The sequence below is a fragment of the Rhinichthys klamathensis genome, unplaced genomic scaffold, assembly GCF_029890125.1.
Source record: "Rhinichthys klamathensis goyatoka isolate OS25496 unplaced genomic scaffold, OSU_Roscu_1.1 h1tg000035l_1, whole genome shotgun sequence".
NCBI lineage: Eukaryota > Metazoa > Chordata > Actinopteri > Cypriniformes > Leuciscidae > Rhinichthys > Rhinichthys klamathensis.
The window spans coordinates 798,293-814,529 of record NW_026606583.1 but is presented as its reverse complement, the minus strand read 5'-3'; the positions used below and the strand labels follow the sequence as shown (position 1 = coordinate 814,529).

At 46.8% G+C, this 16,237-nt stretch overlaps 10 non-coding genes across 10 annotated transcripts; all 10 read left to right on the top strand.

Moving 5' to 3' along the window:
* The first annotated feature begins 896 nt into the window (after window positions 1–896).
* On the top strand, window positions 897–978 carry trnal-uag (transfer RNA leucine (anticodon UAG)). The gene has a single exon. It is a non-coding gene; the product is annotated as a tRNA-Leu (tRNA).
* A 491-nt stretch (window positions 979–1,469) lies between these two features.
* Window positions 1,470–1,551, top strand: trnal-aag (transfer RNA leucine (anticodon AAG)). Its single transcript has one exon. It is a non-coding gene; the product is annotated as a tRNA-Leu (tRNA).
* Window positions 1,552–2,344: 793 nt separating this feature from the next.
* trnal-aag (transfer RNA leucine (anticodon AAG)) lies at window positions 2,345–2,426 on the top strand. Its single transcript has one exon. It is a non-coding gene; the product is annotated as a tRNA-Leu (tRNA).
* Window positions 2,427–3,220: 794 nt separating this feature from the next.
* On the top strand, window positions 3,221–3,302 carry trnal-aag (transfer RNA leucine (anticodon AAG)). Its single transcript has one exon. It is a non-coding gene; the product is annotated as a tRNA-Leu (tRNA).
* A 4,664-nt stretch (window positions 3,303–7,966) lies between these two features.
* trnal-aag (transfer RNA leucine (anticodon AAG)) lies at window positions 7,967–8,048 on the top strand. Its single transcript has one exon. It is a non-coding gene; the product is annotated as a tRNA-Leu (tRNA).
* A 789-nt stretch (window positions 8,049–8,837) lies between these two features.
* trnal-aag (transfer RNA leucine (anticodon AAG)) lies at window positions 8,838–8,919 on the top strand. Its single transcript has one exon. It is a non-coding gene; the product is annotated as a tRNA-Leu (tRNA).
* Window positions 8,920–11,537: 2,618 nt separating this feature from the next.
* Window positions 11,538–11,619, top strand: trnal-aag (transfer RNA leucine (anticodon AAG)). The gene has a single exon. It is a non-coding gene; the product is annotated as a tRNA-Leu (tRNA).
* Window positions 11,620–12,894: 1,275 nt separating this feature from the next.
* Window positions 12,895–12,976, top strand: trnal-aag (transfer RNA leucine (anticodon AAG)). The gene has a single exon. It is a non-coding gene; the product is annotated as a tRNA-Leu (tRNA).
* A 2,274-nt stretch (window positions 12,977–15,250) lies between these two features.
* trnal-aag (transfer RNA leucine (anticodon AAG)) lies at window positions 15,251–15,332 on the top strand. The gene has a single exon. It is a non-coding gene; the product is annotated as a tRNA-Leu (tRNA).
* Window positions 15,333–16,121: 789 nt separating this feature from the next.
* Window positions 16,122–16,203, top strand: trnal-aag (transfer RNA leucine (anticodon AAG)). Its single transcript has one exon. It is a non-coding gene; the product is annotated as a tRNA-Leu (tRNA).
* Window positions 16,204–16,237: the final 34 nt, after the last annotated feature.

Below are 16,237 nucleotides of genomic sequence, written 5' to 3'. Positions count from 1 at the left end.
TCTTCCAAACCCTGCCGCTTTTGCTTTCCTTGGCCGAACTCGGCGTGCTTCAGAGCCTGACGATGAAGGTACGCACCCAACGTTTAATCTATTTATGAAAAAAAAAATGGCCAGAAAACGGCCCACGAAATAAGCCTCGTCAGGGTAGCATGGCCGAGGGGTCTAAGGCGCTGGATTTAGGCTCCAGTCTCTTCGGGGGCGTGGGTTCGAATCGCACTGCTGCCAGCAGTGATTTTAAAGAGGGCCAGACACCTTAAGAGTGCTCCGAAAAGGCGCAAAAGCGGCTGATAATCTGCACCCTCTTGAATCAGGGACAGCAATAATGTCACTTCAAAAATGAATTTAAACATAATAATAACAAATGTCTAGTCTATAATGATGGAGTTAGCCAATTTGACTCATTGAGATTTTTTTGGTGATCTGACAGCTACCTCATGATTTTGAGTTTAACTGCGACACAGCTGGCTGCCATTTTGGAGGATGGCCCAAAGGCTTTGATTAGGTAATTCAGGTGTGTTTGATTAGAGATGGAATTGCAATCTGCAGGGAGGGGGGCCTCCAGGAGTGTAACTGCGTCCCCCCTGTATTTAGGAGGCCTTTCCACCTGTCGAGGTGCTCCTTCAAGGCACGTAGAATTTCGACGAATTTAACTGTGGAGAAGTCCCACCGCTGCCAAGACAGCATTTTAGAAGGCACTCGTGGCTGCTATGCCTAAGCGAAAACACTGGAGAAGTGACACTGCTTGCTCGCGGACTCTTCCAAACCCTGCCGCTTTTGCTTTCCTTGGCCAAACTCGGCGTGCTTCAGAGCCTGACGATGAAGGTCCGCACCCAACGTTTAATCTATTTATGTAAAAAAAATGGCCAGAAAACGGCCCACGAATCGAGCCACGTCAGGGTAGCGTGGCCGAGGGGTCTAAGGCGCTGGATTTAGGCTCCAGTCTCTTCGGGGGCGTGGGTTCGAATCCCACCGCTGCCAGCAGTGATTTTAAAGAGGGCCATACACTTTAAGAGTGCTCCGAAAAGGCGCAAAAGCGGCTGAAAATCTGCACCCTCTTGAATCAGGGACAGCAATAATGTCACTTCAAAAATGAATTTAAACATAATAATAACAAATGTCTAGTCTATAATGATGGAGTTAGCCAATTTGACTCATTGAGATTTTTTTGGTGATCTGACAGCTACCTCATGATTTTGAGTTTAACTGCGACACAGCTGGCTGCCATTTTGGAGGATGGCCCAAAGGCTTTGATTAGGTAATTCAGGTGTGTTTGATTAGAGATGGAATTGCAATCTGCAGGGAGGGGGGCCTCCAGGAGTGTAACTGCGTCCCCCTTGTATTTAGGAGGCCTTTCCACCTGTCGAGGTGCTCCTTCAAGGCACGTAGAATTTCGACGGATTTAACTGTGGAGAAGAAAGACATTAAAAGAAAAAATTGGCGAAAATGGCCCACGGAAGGTGCCCTCACAAGGTAGCGTGGCCGAGCGGTCTAAGGCGCTGGATTAAGGTTCCAGTTTCTTTGGGGGCGTGGGTTCGAATCCCACTGCTGCCAAGACAGCATTTTAGAAGGCACTCGTGGCTGCTATGCCTAAGCGAAAACACTGGAGAAGTGACACTGCTTGCTCCTGGTCTCTTCCAAACCCTGCTGCTTTTGCTTTCCTTGGCCGAACTCGGCGTGCTTCAGAGCCTGACGATGAAGGTCCGCACCCAACGTTTAATCTATTTATGAAAAAAAAAATGGCCAGAAAACGGCCCACGAAACGAGCCACGTCAGGGTAGCGTGGCCGAGGGGTCTAAGGCGCTGGATTTAGGCTCTAGTCTCTTCGGGGGCGTGGGTTCGAATCCCACTGCTAACAGCAGTGATTTTAAAGAGGGCCAGACACCTTAAGTGTGCTCCGAAAAGGCGCAAAAGCGGCTGAAAATCTGCACCCTCTTGAATCAGGGACAGCAATAATGTCACTTCAAAAATGTATTTAAACATAATAATAACAAATGTCTAGTCTATAATGATGGAGTTAGCCAATTTGACTCATTGAGATTTTTTTGGTGATCTGACAGCTACCTCATGATTTTGAGTTTAACTGCGACACAGCTGGCTGCCATTTTGGAGAATGGCCCAAAGGCTTTGATTAGGTAATTCAGGTGTTTGATTAGAGATGGAATTGCAATCTGCAGGGAGGGGGGCCTCCAGGAGTGTAACTGCGTCCCCCCTGTATTTAGGAGGCCTTTCCACCTGTCGAGGTGCTCCTTCAAGGCACGTAGAATTTCGACGGATTTAACTGTGGAGAAGAGAGACATTAAAAGAAAAAATTGGCGAAAATGGCCCACGGAAGGTGCCCTCACAAGGTAGCGTGGCCGAGCGGTCTAAGGCGCTGGATTAAGGCTCCAGTCTCTTCGGGGGCGTGGGTTCGAATCCCACCGCTGCCAAGACAGCATTTTAGAAGGCACTCGTGGCTGCTATGCCTAAGCGAAAACACTGGAGAAGTGACACTGCTTTCTCGCGGACTCTTCCAAACCCTGCCGCTTTTGCTTTCCTTGGCCAAACTCGGCGTGCTTCAGAGCCTGACGATGAAGGTCCGCACCCAACGTTTAATCTATTCATGAAAAAAAAATGGCCAGAAAACGGCCCACCGATCGAGCCACGTCAGGGTAGCGTGGCCGAGGGGTCTAAGGTGCTGGATTTAGGCTTCAGTCTCTTCGGGGGCGTGGGTTTGAATCCCACCGCTGCCAGCAGTGATTTTAAAGAGGTCCAGACACCTTAAGTGTGCTCCGAAAAGGCGCAAAAGCGGCTGAAAATCTGCACCCTCTTGAATCAGGGACAGCAATAATGTCACTTCAAAAATGAATTTAAACATAATAATAACAAATGTCTAGTCTATAATGATGGAGTTAGCCAATTTGACTCATTGAGATTTTTTTGGTGATCTGACAGCTACCTCATGATTTTGAGTTTACCTGCGACACAGCTGGCTGCCATTTTGGAGGATGGCCCAAAGGCTTTGATTAGGTAATTCAGGTGTGTTTGATTAGAGATGGAATTGCAATCTGCAGGGAGGGGGGCTTCCAGGAGTGTAACTGCGTCCCCCCTGTATTTAGGAGGCCTTTCCACCTGTCGAGGTGCTCCTTCAAGGCACGTAGAATTTCGACGGATTTAACTGTGGAGAAGAGAGACATTAAAAGAAAAAATTGGCGAAAATGGCCCACGGAAGGTGCCCTCACAAGGTAGCGTGGCCGAGCGGTCTAAGGCGCTGGATTAAGGCTCCAGTCTCTTCGGGGGCGTGGGTTCGAATCCCACCGCTGCCAAGACAGCATTTTAGAAGGCACTCGTGGCTGCTATGCCTAAGCGAAAACACTGGAGAAGTGACACTGCTTGCTCCCGGCCTCTTCCAAACCCTGCCGCTTTTGCTTTCCTTGGCCGAACTCGGCGTGCTTCAGAGCCTGACGATGAAGGTCCGCACCCAACGTTTAATCTATTTATGAAAAAAAAAATGGCCAGAAAACGGCCCACGAAACGAGCCACGTCAGGGTAGCGTGGCTGAGGGGTCTAAGGCGCTGGATTTAGGCTCTAGTCTCTTCGGGGGCGTGGGTTCGAATCCCACTGCTAACAGCAGTGATTTTAAAGAGGGCCAGACACCTTAAGTGTGCTCCGAAAAGGCGCAAAAGCGGCTGAAAATCTGCACCCTCTTGAATCAGGGACAGCAATACTGCCCTACAAAGCAAAAAGGCAGTAACTGCATTTTTGGTCAAAAATGAGTTATTATCATTTTCATGACATTCAAGGCATCCTTTGTTATGTGACAAAACATCTTATCTCAAATGTGTGTCGTTTTGGATAAAAATGGTAGTCGTTTGTACAGTAACTGCAAAAAACCCTAGTAAAACAAAGCAAGAGTACAGTAACATCCATTACTGTATTCTTGTTATGTTTTACCTAACAAAAAATAACAGTGTTTCTGCGCAGTGTAGTTACTGTTGCCATGGTGAACACACAGCTGATTTTTGGGCATCCTCGCGGGACGTTTTTAACATTTGAGATTTCACCCTTCCAACTTCCCCTAATTGTTCCCCTACCAAACTACCCCCCTCCCCTGAAAGAATGAAAAAAATATATATTCCAAAAAAGGAAGAAAAAAGGTGCAAGAGCTCCATGTAGTAACTTTAGCGGTTAGGCTACTATGATTTTCGCGAGATAGCATTTCAGGACACTTGAAATTAAATCGTGATAGACGTCTGTGTGAATATTAAACCGCAATAATAGTACTATTTAAATACAAATCCTACATGTTCTGTGAATAAATGGTGCAGTCGACGCGCAGTTTCATTTAACACACGCGCGCGCTGAAGCACATGTGACGCTCAAGCTGTTTTTTGCCTATATGAGGACACGACTGCATGAACTTACTCTCCAGACTCTAGATCCGCTCTTAAAGTCACTTTGTGAGCATTTAACCGCTTCATTTGAGAAAAACTATCGTCATGTCATAAACACAGAAACTCAAAGGTCTTCACGGCAACCCGTCAAAATAAAAGTTCGGTTTAACTTGACAGAAATATATTACTGTTGTACAGTAGAATTTAGAAACGTCTCAATGCAATAATAAAACTAACACTAATACAAATAAATTAAGATTAAAACATAATTTTTATTCAATGTTTTAATTTTAACAGTAAAGCTCATTGTGCAGCATGTTGTTTGACCAAAAATGTCTGTTTAATTTCATATGATTAAAAGAAATGTAATTAATAATATATTAGAATTTTAATATATTTTATTTTTAATATTCATAGAATATTTTTAAAATATTGTATAAGTTTAATAATAGTTTATAATAAAAGTTTCATGATTTCAATTAATTAGACATGATTTTTGATTACTAAAAATTTACACCACGTATCCGTAACACACCCGCTCCGCAACACTTGTTTCGCAACACAAAAATGTTGAAAAAAAATGTTGTCCAAATGGTTCCAATTATTTCAAATACAGTGTATCTAATACACCCAGAGCCCAAGTTGTGGCAAAATAGTTTTTGGAGAATCTGTAGTTACTGCCTTTTTCCTTGGTATGGTGCCACGTTTTTGGTAAGTAATACAAAGCAAGAATACATTAACTGCAAAATAGGGGTAAAATATCAAATTAAATATGAGGATTGATATGTACAAAGAATAAGCTAATATAAAGTAACAAAACAGCCACATGTCCAATAATCTACCTACAACTACTTAGGCTGGATGACAGGATAACTTTAAAGTCATTTTTCTCTGTTCTGCACTCTGCGTAGTTACTGCCTTTTTGCTTTGTAGGGCAGAATAATGTCACTTCAAAAATGAATTTAAACATAATAATAACAAATGTCTAGTCTATAATGATGGAGTTAGCCAATTTGACTCATTGAGATTTTTTTGGTGATCTGACAGCTACCTCATGATTTTGAGTTTAACTGCGACACAGCTGGCTGCCATTTTGGAGGATGGCCCAAAGGCTTTGATTAGGTAATTCAGGTGTGTTTGATTAGAGATGGAATTGCAATCTGCAGGGAGGGGGGCCTCCAGGAGTGTAACTGGGTCCCCCCTGTATTTAGGAGGCCTTTCCACCTGTCGAGGTGCTCCTTCAAGGCACGTAGAATTTCGACGAATTTAACTGTGGAAAAGTCCCACCGCTGCCAAGACAGCATTTTAGAAGGCACTCGTGGCTGCTATGCCTAAGCGAAAACACTGGAGAAGTGACACTGCTTGCTCGCGGACTCTTCCAAACCCTGCCGCTTTTGCTTTCCTTGGCCAAACTCGGCGTGCTTCAGAGCCTGACGATGAAGGTCCGCACCCAACGTTTAATCTATTCATGAAAAAAAAATGGCCAGAAAACGGCCCACGAATCGAGCCACGTCAGGGTAGCGTGGCCGAGGGGTCTAAGGTGCTGGATTTAGGCTTCAGTCTCTTCGGGGGCGTGGGTTCGAATCCCACCGCTGCCAGCAGTGATTTTAAAGAGGTCCAGACACCTTAAGTGTGCTCCGAAAAGGCGCAAAAGCGGCTGAAAATCTGCACCCTCTTGAATCAGGGACAGCAATAATGTCACTTCAAAAATGAATTTAAACATAATAATAACAAATGTCTAGTCTATAATGATGGAGTTAGCCAATTTGACTCATTGAGATTTTTTTGGTGATCTGACAGCTACCTCATGATTTTGAGTTTAACTGCGACACAGCTGGCTGCCATTTTGGAGGATGGCCCAAAGGCTTTGATTAGGTAATTCAGGTGTGTTTGATTAGAGATTGAATTGCAATCTGCAGGGAGGGGGGCCTCCAGGAGTGTGACTGCGTCCCCCCTGTATTTAGGAGGCCTGTCCCTCTGTCGAGGTGCTCCTTCAAGGCACGTAGAATTTCGACGAATTTAACTGTGGAGAAGTCCCACCGCTGCCAAGACAGCATTTTAGAAGGCACTCGTGGCTGCTATGCCTAAGCGAAAACACTGGAGAAGTGACACTGCTTGCTCGCGGACTCTTCCAAACCCTGCCGCTTTTGCTTTCCTTGGCCAAACTCGGCGTGCTTCAGAGCCTGACGATGAAGGTCCGCACCCAACGTTTAATCTATTTATGAAAAAAAAATGGCCAGAAAACGGCCCACGAATCAAGCCACGTCAGGGTATCGTGGCCGAGGGGTCTAAGGTGCTGTATTTAGGCTTCAGTCTCTTCGGGGGCGTGGGTTCGAATCCCACCGCTGCCAGCAGTGATTTTAAAGAGGTCCAGACACCTTAAGTGTGCTCTGAAAAGGCGCAAAAGCGGCTGAAAATCTGCACCCTCTTGAATCAGGGACAGCAATAATGTCACTTCAAAAATGAATTTAAACATAATAATAACAAATGTCTAGTCTATAATGATGGAGTTAGCCAATTTGACTCATTGAGATTTTTTTGGTGATCTGACAGCTACCTCATGATTTTGAGTTTAACTGCGACACAGCTGGCTGCCTTTTTGGAGGATGGCCCAAAGGCTTTGATTAGGTAATTCAGGTGTGTTTGATTAGAGATGGAATTGCAATCTGCAGGGAGGGGGGCCTCCAGGAGTGTAACTGCGTCCCCCCTGTATTTAGGAGGCCTTTCCACCTGTCGAGGTGCTCCTTCAAGGCACGTAGAATTTCGACGAATTTAACTGTGGAGAAGTCCCACCGCTGCCAAGACAGCATTTTAGAAGGCACTCGTGGCTGCTATGCCTAAGCGAAAACACTGGAGAAGTGACACTGCTTGCTCGCGGACTCTTCCAAACCCTGCCGCTTTTGCTTTCCTTGGCCAAACTCGGCGTGCTTCAGAGCCTGACGATGAAGGTCCGCACCCAACGTTTAATCTATTTATGAAAAAAAAATGGCCAGAAAACGGCCCACGAATCGAGCCACGTCAGGGTAGCGTGGCCGAGGGGCCTAAGGTGCTGGATTTAGACTTCAGTCTCTTCGGGGGCGAGGGTTCGAATCCCACCGCTGCCAGCAGTGATTTTAAAGAGGTCCAGACACCTTAAGTGTGCTCCGAAAAGGCGCAAAAGCGGCTGAAAATCTGCACCCTCTTGAATCAGGGACAGCAATAATGTCACTTCAAAAATGAATTTAAACATAATAATAACAAATGTCTAGTCTATAATGATGGAGTTAGCCAATTTGACTCATTTAGATTTTTTTTGGTGATCTGACAGCTACCTCATGATTTTGAGTTTAACTGCGACACAGCTGGCTGCCATTTTGGAGGATGGCCCAAAGGCTTTGATTAGGTAATTCAGGTGTGTTTGATTAGAGATGGAATTGCAATCTGCAGGGAGGGGGGCCTCCAGGAGTGTAACTGCGTCCCCCCTGTATTTAGGAGGCCTTTCCACCTGTCGAGGTGCTCCTTCAAGGCATGTAGAATTTCGACGGATTTAACTGTGGAGAAGAGAGACATTAAAAGAAAAAATTGGCGAAAATGGCCCACGGAAGGTGCCCTCACAAGGTAGCGTGGCCGAGCGGTCTAAGGCGCTGGATTAAGGCTCCAGTCTCTTCGGGGGCGTGGGTTCAAATCCCACCGCTGCCAAGACAGCATTTTAGAAGGCACTCGTGGCTGCTATGCCTAAGCGAAAACACTGGAGAAGTGACACTGCTTGCTCCCGGTCTCTTCCAAACCCTGCCGCTTTTGCTTTCCTTGGCCGAACTCGGCGTGCTTCAGAGCCTGACGTTGAAAGTCCGCACCCAACGTTTAATCTATTTATGAAAAAAAAAATGCCCAGAAAACGGCCCACGAATCGAGCCACGTCAGGGTAGCGTGGCCGAGGGGTCTAAGACGCTGGATTTAGGCTCCAGTCTCTTCGGGGGCGTGGGTCCGAATCCCACCGCTGCCAGCAGTGATTTTAAAGAGGGCCAGACACCTTAAGAGTGCTCCGAAAAGGCGCAAAAGCGGCTGAAAATCTGCACCCTCTTGAATCAGGGACGGTAATAATGTCACTTAAAAAATGAATTTAAACATAATAATAACAAATGTCTAGTCTATAATGATGGAGTTAGCCAATTTGACTCATTGAGATTTTTTGGGTGATCTGACAGCTACCTCATGATTTTGAGTTTAACACAGCTGGCTGCCATTTTGGAGGATGGCCCAAAGGCTTTGATTAGGTAATTCAGGTGTGTTTGATTAGAGATGGAATTGCAATCTGCAGGGAGGGGGGCCTCCAGGAGTGTAACTGCGTCCCCCCTGTATTTAGGAGGCCTTTCCACCTGTCGAGGTGCTCCTTCAAGGCACGTAGAATTTCGACGGATTTAACTGTGGAGAAGAGAGACATTAAAAGAAAAAATTGGCGAAAATGGCCCACGGAAGGTGCCCTCACAAGGTAGCGTGGCCGAGCGGTCTAAGGCGCTGGATTAAGGCTCCAGTCTCTTCAGGGGCGTGGGTTCGAATCCCACCGCTGCCAAGACAGCATTTTAGAAGGCACTCGTGGCTGCTATGCCTAAGCGAAAACACTGGAGAAGTGACACTGCTTGCTCCCGGTCTCTTCCAAACCCTGCCGCTTTTGCTTTCCTTGGCCGAACAAGGCGTGCTTCAGAGCCTGACGATGAAGGTCCGCACCCAACGTTTAATCTATTTATGAAAAAAAAAATGCCCAGAAAACGGCCCACGAATCGAGCCAAGTCAGGGTAGCGTGGCCGAGGGGTTTAAGACGCTGGATTTAGGCTCCAGTCTCTTCGGGGGCGTGGGTCCGAATCCCACCGCTGCCAGCAGTGATTTTAAAGAGGGCCAGACACCTTAAGTGTGCTCCGAAAAGGCGCAAAAGCGGCTGAAAATCTGCACCCTCTTGAATCAGGGACAGCAATAATGTCACTTCAAAAATGAATTTAAACATAATAATAACAAATGTCTAGTCTATACTGATGGAGTTAGCCAATTTGACTCATTGAGATTTTTTTGGTGATCTGACAGCTACCTCATGATTTTGAGTTTAACTGCGACACAGCTGGCTGCCATTTTGGAGGATGGCCCAAAGGCTTTGATTAGGTAATTCAGGTGTGTTTGATTAGAGATGGAATTGCAATCTGCAGGGAGGGGGGCCTCCAGGAGTGTAACTGCGTCCCCCCTGTATTTAGGAGGCCTTTCCACCTGTCGAGGTGCTCCTTCAAGGCACGTAGAATTTCGACGGATTTAACTGTGGAGAAGAGAGACATTAAAAGAAAAAATTGGCGAAAATGGCCCACGGAAGGTGCCCTCACAAGGTAGCGTGGCCGAGCGGTCTAAGGCGCTGGGTCTAAGGCGCAAAAGCGGCTGAAATCTGCACCCTCTTGAATCAGGGACAGCAATAATGTCACTTCAAAAATGAATTTAAACATAATAATAACAAATGTCTAGTCTATAATGATGGAGTTAGCCAATTTGACTCATTTAGATTTTTTCGGTGATCTGACAGCTACCTCATGATTTTGAGTTTAACTGCGACACAGCTGGCTGCCATTTTGGAGGATGGCCCAAAGGCTTTGATTAGGTAATTCAGGTGTGTTTGATTAGAGATGGAATTGCAATCTGCAGGGAGGGGGCCTTCAGGAGTGTAACTGCGTCCCCCCTGTATTTAGGAGGCCTTTCCACCTGTCGAGGTGCTCCTTCAAGGCACGTAGAATTTCGACGGATTTAACTGTGGAGAAGAGAGACATTAAAAGAAAAAATTGGCGAAAATGTCCCACGGAAGGTGCCCTCACAAGGTAGCGTGGCCGAGCGGTCTAAGGCGCTGGATTAAGGCTCCAGTCTCTTCGGGGGCGTGTTTTCGAATCCCACCGCTGCCAAGACAGCATCTTAGAAGGCACTCGTGGCTGCTATTCCTAAGCGAAAACACTGGAGAAGTGACACTGCTTGCTCCCGGTCTCTTCCAAACCCTGCTGCTTTTGCTTTCCTTGGCCGAACTCGGCGTGCTTCAGAGCCTGACGATGAAGGTCCGCACCCAACGTTTAATCTATTTATGAAAAAAAAAATGCCCAGAAAACGGCCCACGAATCGAGCCACGTCAGGGTAGCGTGGCCGAGGGGTCTAAGACGCTGGATTTAGGCTCCAGTCTCTTCGGGGGCGTGGGTCCGAATCCCACCGGTGCCAGCAGTGATTTTAAAGAGGGCCAGACACCTTAAGTGTGCTCCGAAAAGGCGCAAAAGCGGCTGAAAATCTGCACCCTCTTGAATCAGGGACAGCAATAATGTCACTCCAAAAATGAATTTAAACATAATAATAACAAATGTCTAGTCTATACTGATGGAGTTAGCCAATTTGACTCATTGAGATTTTTTTGGTGATCTGACAGCTACCTCATGATTTTGAGTTTAACTGCGACACAGCTGGCTGCCATTTTGGAGGATGGCCCAAAGGCTTTGATTAGGTAATTCAGGTGTGTTTGATTAGAGATGGAATTGCAATCTGCAGGGAGGGGGGCCTCCAGGAGTGTAACTGCGTCCCCCCTGTATTTAGGAGGCCTTTCCACCTGTCGAGGTGCTCCTTCAAGGCACGTAGAATTTCGACGGATTTAACTGTGGAGAAGAGAGACATTAAAAGAAAAAATTGGCGAAAATGGCCCACGGAAGGTGCCCTCACAAGGTAGCGTGGCCGAGCGGTCTAAGGCGCAAAAGCGGCTGAAATCTGCACCCTCTTGAATCAGGGACAGCAATAATGTCACTTCAAAAATGAATTTAAACATAATAATAACAAATGTCTAGTCTATAATGATGGAGTTAGCCAATTTGACTCATTTAGATTTTTTCGGTGATCTGACAGCTACCTCATGATTTTGAGTTTAACTGCGACACAGCTGGCTGCCATTTTGGAGGATGGCCCAAAGGCTTTGATTAGGTAATTCAGGTGTGTTTGATTAGAGATGGAATTGCAATCTGCAGGGAGGGGGCCTCCAGGAGTGTAACTGCGTCCCCCCTGTATTTAGGAGGCCTTTCCACCTGTCGAGGTGCTCCTTCAAGGCACGTAGAATTTCGACGGATTTAACTGTGGAGAAGAGAGACATTAAAAGAAAAAATTGGCGAAAATGTCCCACGGAAGGTGCCCTCACAAGGTAGCGTGGCCGAGCGGTCTAAGGCGCTGGATTAAGGCTCCAGTCTCTTCGGGGGCGTGGGTTCGAATCCCACCGCTGCCAAGACAGCATCTTAGAAGGCACTCGTGGCTGCTATTCCTAAGCGAAAACACTGGAGAAGTGACACTGCTTGCTCCCGGTCTCTTCCAAACCTTGCCGCTTTTGCTTTCCTTGGCCGAACTCGGCGTGCTTCAGAGCCTGACGATGAAGGTCCGCACCCAACGTTTAATCTATTTATGAAAAAAAAAATGCCCAGAAAACGGCCCACGAATCGAGCCACGTCAGGGTAGCGTGGCCGAGGGGTCTAAGACGCTGGATTTAGGCTCCAGTCTCTTCGGGGGCGTGGGTCCGAATCCCACCGGTGCCAGCAGTGATTTTAAAGAGGGCAAGACACCTTAAGTGTGCTCCGAAAAGGCGCAAAAGCGGCTGAAAATCTGCACCCTCTTGAATCAGGGACAGCAATAATGTCACTTCAAAAATGAATTTAAACATAATAATAACAAATGTCTAGTCTATACTGATGGAGTTAGCCAATTTGACTCATTGAGATTTTTTTGGTGATCTGACAGCTACCTCATGATTTTGAGTTTAACTGCGACACAGCTGGCTGCCATTTTGGAGGATGGCCCAAAGGCTTTGATTAGGTAATTCAGGTGTGTTTGATTAGAGATGGAATTGCAATCTGCAGGGAGGGGGGCCTCCAGGAGTGTAACTGCGTCCCCCCTGTATTTAGGAGGCCTTTCCACCTGTCGAGGTGCTCCTTCAAGGCACGTAGAATTTCGACGGATTTAACTGTGGAGAAGAGAGACATTAAAAGAAAAAATTGGCGAAAATGGCCCACGGAAGGTGCCCTCACAAGGTAGCGTGGCCGAGCGGTCTAAGGCGCTGGGTCTAAGGCGCAAAAGCGGCTGAAATCTGCACCCTCTTGAATCAGGGACAGCAATAATGTCACTTCAAAAATGAATTTAAACATAATAATAACAAATGTCTAGTCTATAATGATGGAGTTAGCCAATTTGACTCATTTAGATTTTTTCGGTGATCTGACAGCTACCTCATGATTTTGAGTTTAACTGCGACACAGCTGGCTGCCATTTTGGAGGATGGCCCAAAGGCTTTGATTAGGTAATTCAGGTGTGTTTGATTAGAGATGGAATTGCAATCTGCAGGGAGGGGGCCTCCAGGAGTGTAACTGCGTCCCCCCTGTATTTAGGAGGCCTTTCCACCTGTCGAGGTGCTCCTTCAAGGCACGTAGAATTTCGACGGATTTAACTGTGGAGAAGAGAGACATTAAAAGAAAAAATTGGCGAAAATGTCCCACGGAAGGTGCCCTCACAAGGTAGCGTGGCCGAGCGGTCTAAGGCGCTGGATTAAGGCTCCAGTCTCTTCGGGGGTGTGGGTTCGAATCCCACCGCTGCCAAGACAGCATCTTAGAAGGCACTCGTGGCTGCTATTCCTAAGCGAAAACACTGGAGAAGTGACACTGCTTGCTCCCGGTCTCTTCCAAACCCTGCCGCTTTCCTTGGCCGAACTCGGCGTGCTTCAGAGCCTGACGATGAAGGTCCGCACCCAACGTTTAATCTATTTATGAAAAAAAAATGGCCAGAAAACGGCCCACGAATCGAGACACGTCAGGGTAGCGTGGCCGAGGGGTCTAAGGCGCTGGATTTAGGCTCCAGTCTCTTCGGGGGTGTGGGTTTGAATCCCACCGCTGCCAGCAGTGATTTTAAAGAGGGCCAGGCACCTTAAGAGTGCTCCGAAAAGGCGCAAAAGCGGCTGAAAATCTGCACCCTCTTGAATCAGGGACGGTAATAATGTCACTTCAAAAATGAATTTAAACATAATAATAACAAATGTCTAGTCTATAATGATGGAGTTAGCCAATTTGACTCATTGAGATTTTTTTGGTGATCTGACAGCTACCTCATGATTTTGAGTTTAACTGCGACACAGCTGGCTGCCATTTTGGAGGATGGCCCAAAGGCTTTTATTAGGTAATTCAGATGTGTTTGATTAGAGATGGAATTGCAATCTGCAGGGAGGGGGGCCTCCAGGAGTGTAACTGCGTCCCCCCTATATTTAGGAGGCCTTTCCACCTGTCGAGGTGCTCCTTCAAGGCACGTAGAATTTCGACGGATTTAACTGTGGAGAAGAGAGACATTAAAAGAAAAAATTGGCGAAAATGGCCCACGGAAGGTGCCCTCATAAGGTAGCGTGGCCGAGCGGTCTAAGGCGCTGGGTCTAAGGCGCTGGGTCTAAGGCGCAAAAGCGGCTGAAAATCTGCACCCTCTTGAATCAGGGACAGCAATAATGTCACTTCAAAAATGAATTTAAACATAATAATAACAAATGTCTAGTCTATACTGATGGAGTTAGCCAATTTGACTCATTGAGATTTTTTTGGTGATCTGACAGCTACCTCATGATTTTGAGTTTAACTGCGACACAGCTGGCTGCCATTTTGGAGGATGGCCCAAAGGCTTTGATTAGGTAATTCAGGTGTGTTTGATTAGAGATGGAATTGCAATCAGCAGGGAGGGGGGCCTCCAGGAGTGTAACTGCGTCCCCCCTATATTTAGGAGGCCTTTCCACCTGTCGAGGTGCTCCTTCAAGGCACGTAGAATTTCGACGGATTTAACTGTGGAGAAGAGAGACATTAAAAGAAAAAATTGGCGAAAATGGCCCACGGAAGGTGCCCTCACAAGGTAGCGTGGCCGAGCGGTCTAAGGCGCTGGGTCTAAGGCGCTGGGTCTAAGGCGCAAAAGCGGCTGAAAATCTGCACCCTCTTGAATCAGGGACAGCAATAATGTCACTTCAAAAATGAATTTAAACATAATAATAACAAATGTCTAGTCTATACTGATGGAGTTAGCCAATTTGACTCATTGAGATTTTTTTGGTGATCTGTCAGCTACCTCATGATTTTGAGTTTAACTGCGACACAGCTGGCTGCCATTTTGGAGGATGGCCCAAAGGCTTTGATTAGGTAATTCAGGTGTGTTTGATTAGAGATGGAATTGCAATCTGCAGGGAGGGGGCCTCCAGGAGTGTAACTGCGTCCCCCCTGTATTTAGGAGGCCTTTCCACCTGTCGAGGTGCTCCTTCAAGGCACGTAGAATTTCGACGGATTTAACTGTGGAGAAGAGAGACATTAAAAGAAAAAATTGGCGAAAATGGCCCACGGAAGGTGCCCTCACAAGGTAGCGTGGCCGAGCGGTCTAAGGCGCTGGGTCTAAGGCGCTGGGTCTAAGGCGCAAAAGCGGCTGAAAATCTGCACCCTCTTGAATCAGGGACAGCAATAATGTCACTTCAAAAATGAATTTAAACATAATAATAACAAATGTCTAGTCTATACTGATGGAGTTAGCCAATTTGACTCATTGAGATTTTTTTGGTGATCTGTCAGCTACCTCATGATTTTGAGTTTAACTGCGACACAGCTGGCTGCCATTTTGGAGGATGGCCCAAAGGCTTTGATTAGGTAATTCAGGTGTGTTTGATTAGAGATGGAATTGCAATCTGCAGGGAGGGGGCCTCCAGGAGTGTAACTGCGTCCCCCCTGTATTTAGGAGGCCTTTCCACCTGTCGAGGTGCTCCTTCAAGGCACGTAGAATTTCGACGGATTTAACTGTGGAGAAGAGAGACATTAAAAGAAAAAATTGGCGAAAATGGCCCACGGAAAGTGCCCTCACAAGGTAGCGTGGCCGAGCGGTCTAAGGCGCTGGATTAAGGCTCCAGTCTCTTCGGGGGCGTGGGTTCGAATCCCACCGCTGCCAAGACAGCATTTTAGAAGGCCCTCGTGGCTGCTATGCCTAAGCGAAAACACTGGAGAAGTGACACTGCTTGCTCCCGGTCTCTTCCAAACCCTGCCGCTTTTGCTTTCCTTGGCCGAACTCGGCGTGCTTCAGAGCCTGACGATGAAGGTCCGCACCCAACGTTTAATCTATTTATGAAAAAAAAAATGCCCAGAAAACGGCCCACGAATCGAGCCACGTCAGGGTAGCGTGGGCGAGGGGTCTAAGACGCTGGATTTAGGCTCCAGTCTCTTCGGGGGCGTGGGTCCGAATCCCACCGGTGCCAGCAGTGATTTTAAAGAGGGCCAGACACCTTAAGTGTGCTCCGAAAAGGCGCAAAAGCGGCTGAAAATCTGCACCCTCTTGAATCAGGGACAGCAATAATGTCACTTCAAAAATGAATTTAAACATAATAATAACAAATGTCTAGTCTATAATGATGGAGTTAGCCAATTTGACTCATTTAGATTTTTTTGGTGATCTGACAGCTACCTCATGATTTTGAGTTTAACACAGCTGGCTGCCATTTTGGAGGATGGCCCAAAGGCTTTGATTAGGTAATTCAGGTGTGTTTGATTAGAGATGGAATTGCAATCTGCAGGGAGCGGGGCCTCCAGGAGTGTAACTGCGTCCCCCCTGTATTTAGGAGGCCTTTCCACCTGTCGAGGTGATCCTTCAAGGCACGTAGAATTTCGACGGATTTAACTGTGGAGAAGAGAGACATTAAAAGAAAAAATTGGCGAAAATGGCCCACGGAAGGTGCCCTCACAAGGTAGCGTGGCCGAGCGGTCTAAGGCGCTGGATTAAGGCTCCAGTCTCTCCGGGGGCGTGGGTTCGAATCCCACCGCTGCCAAGACAGCATTTTAGAAGGCACTCGTGGCTGCTAT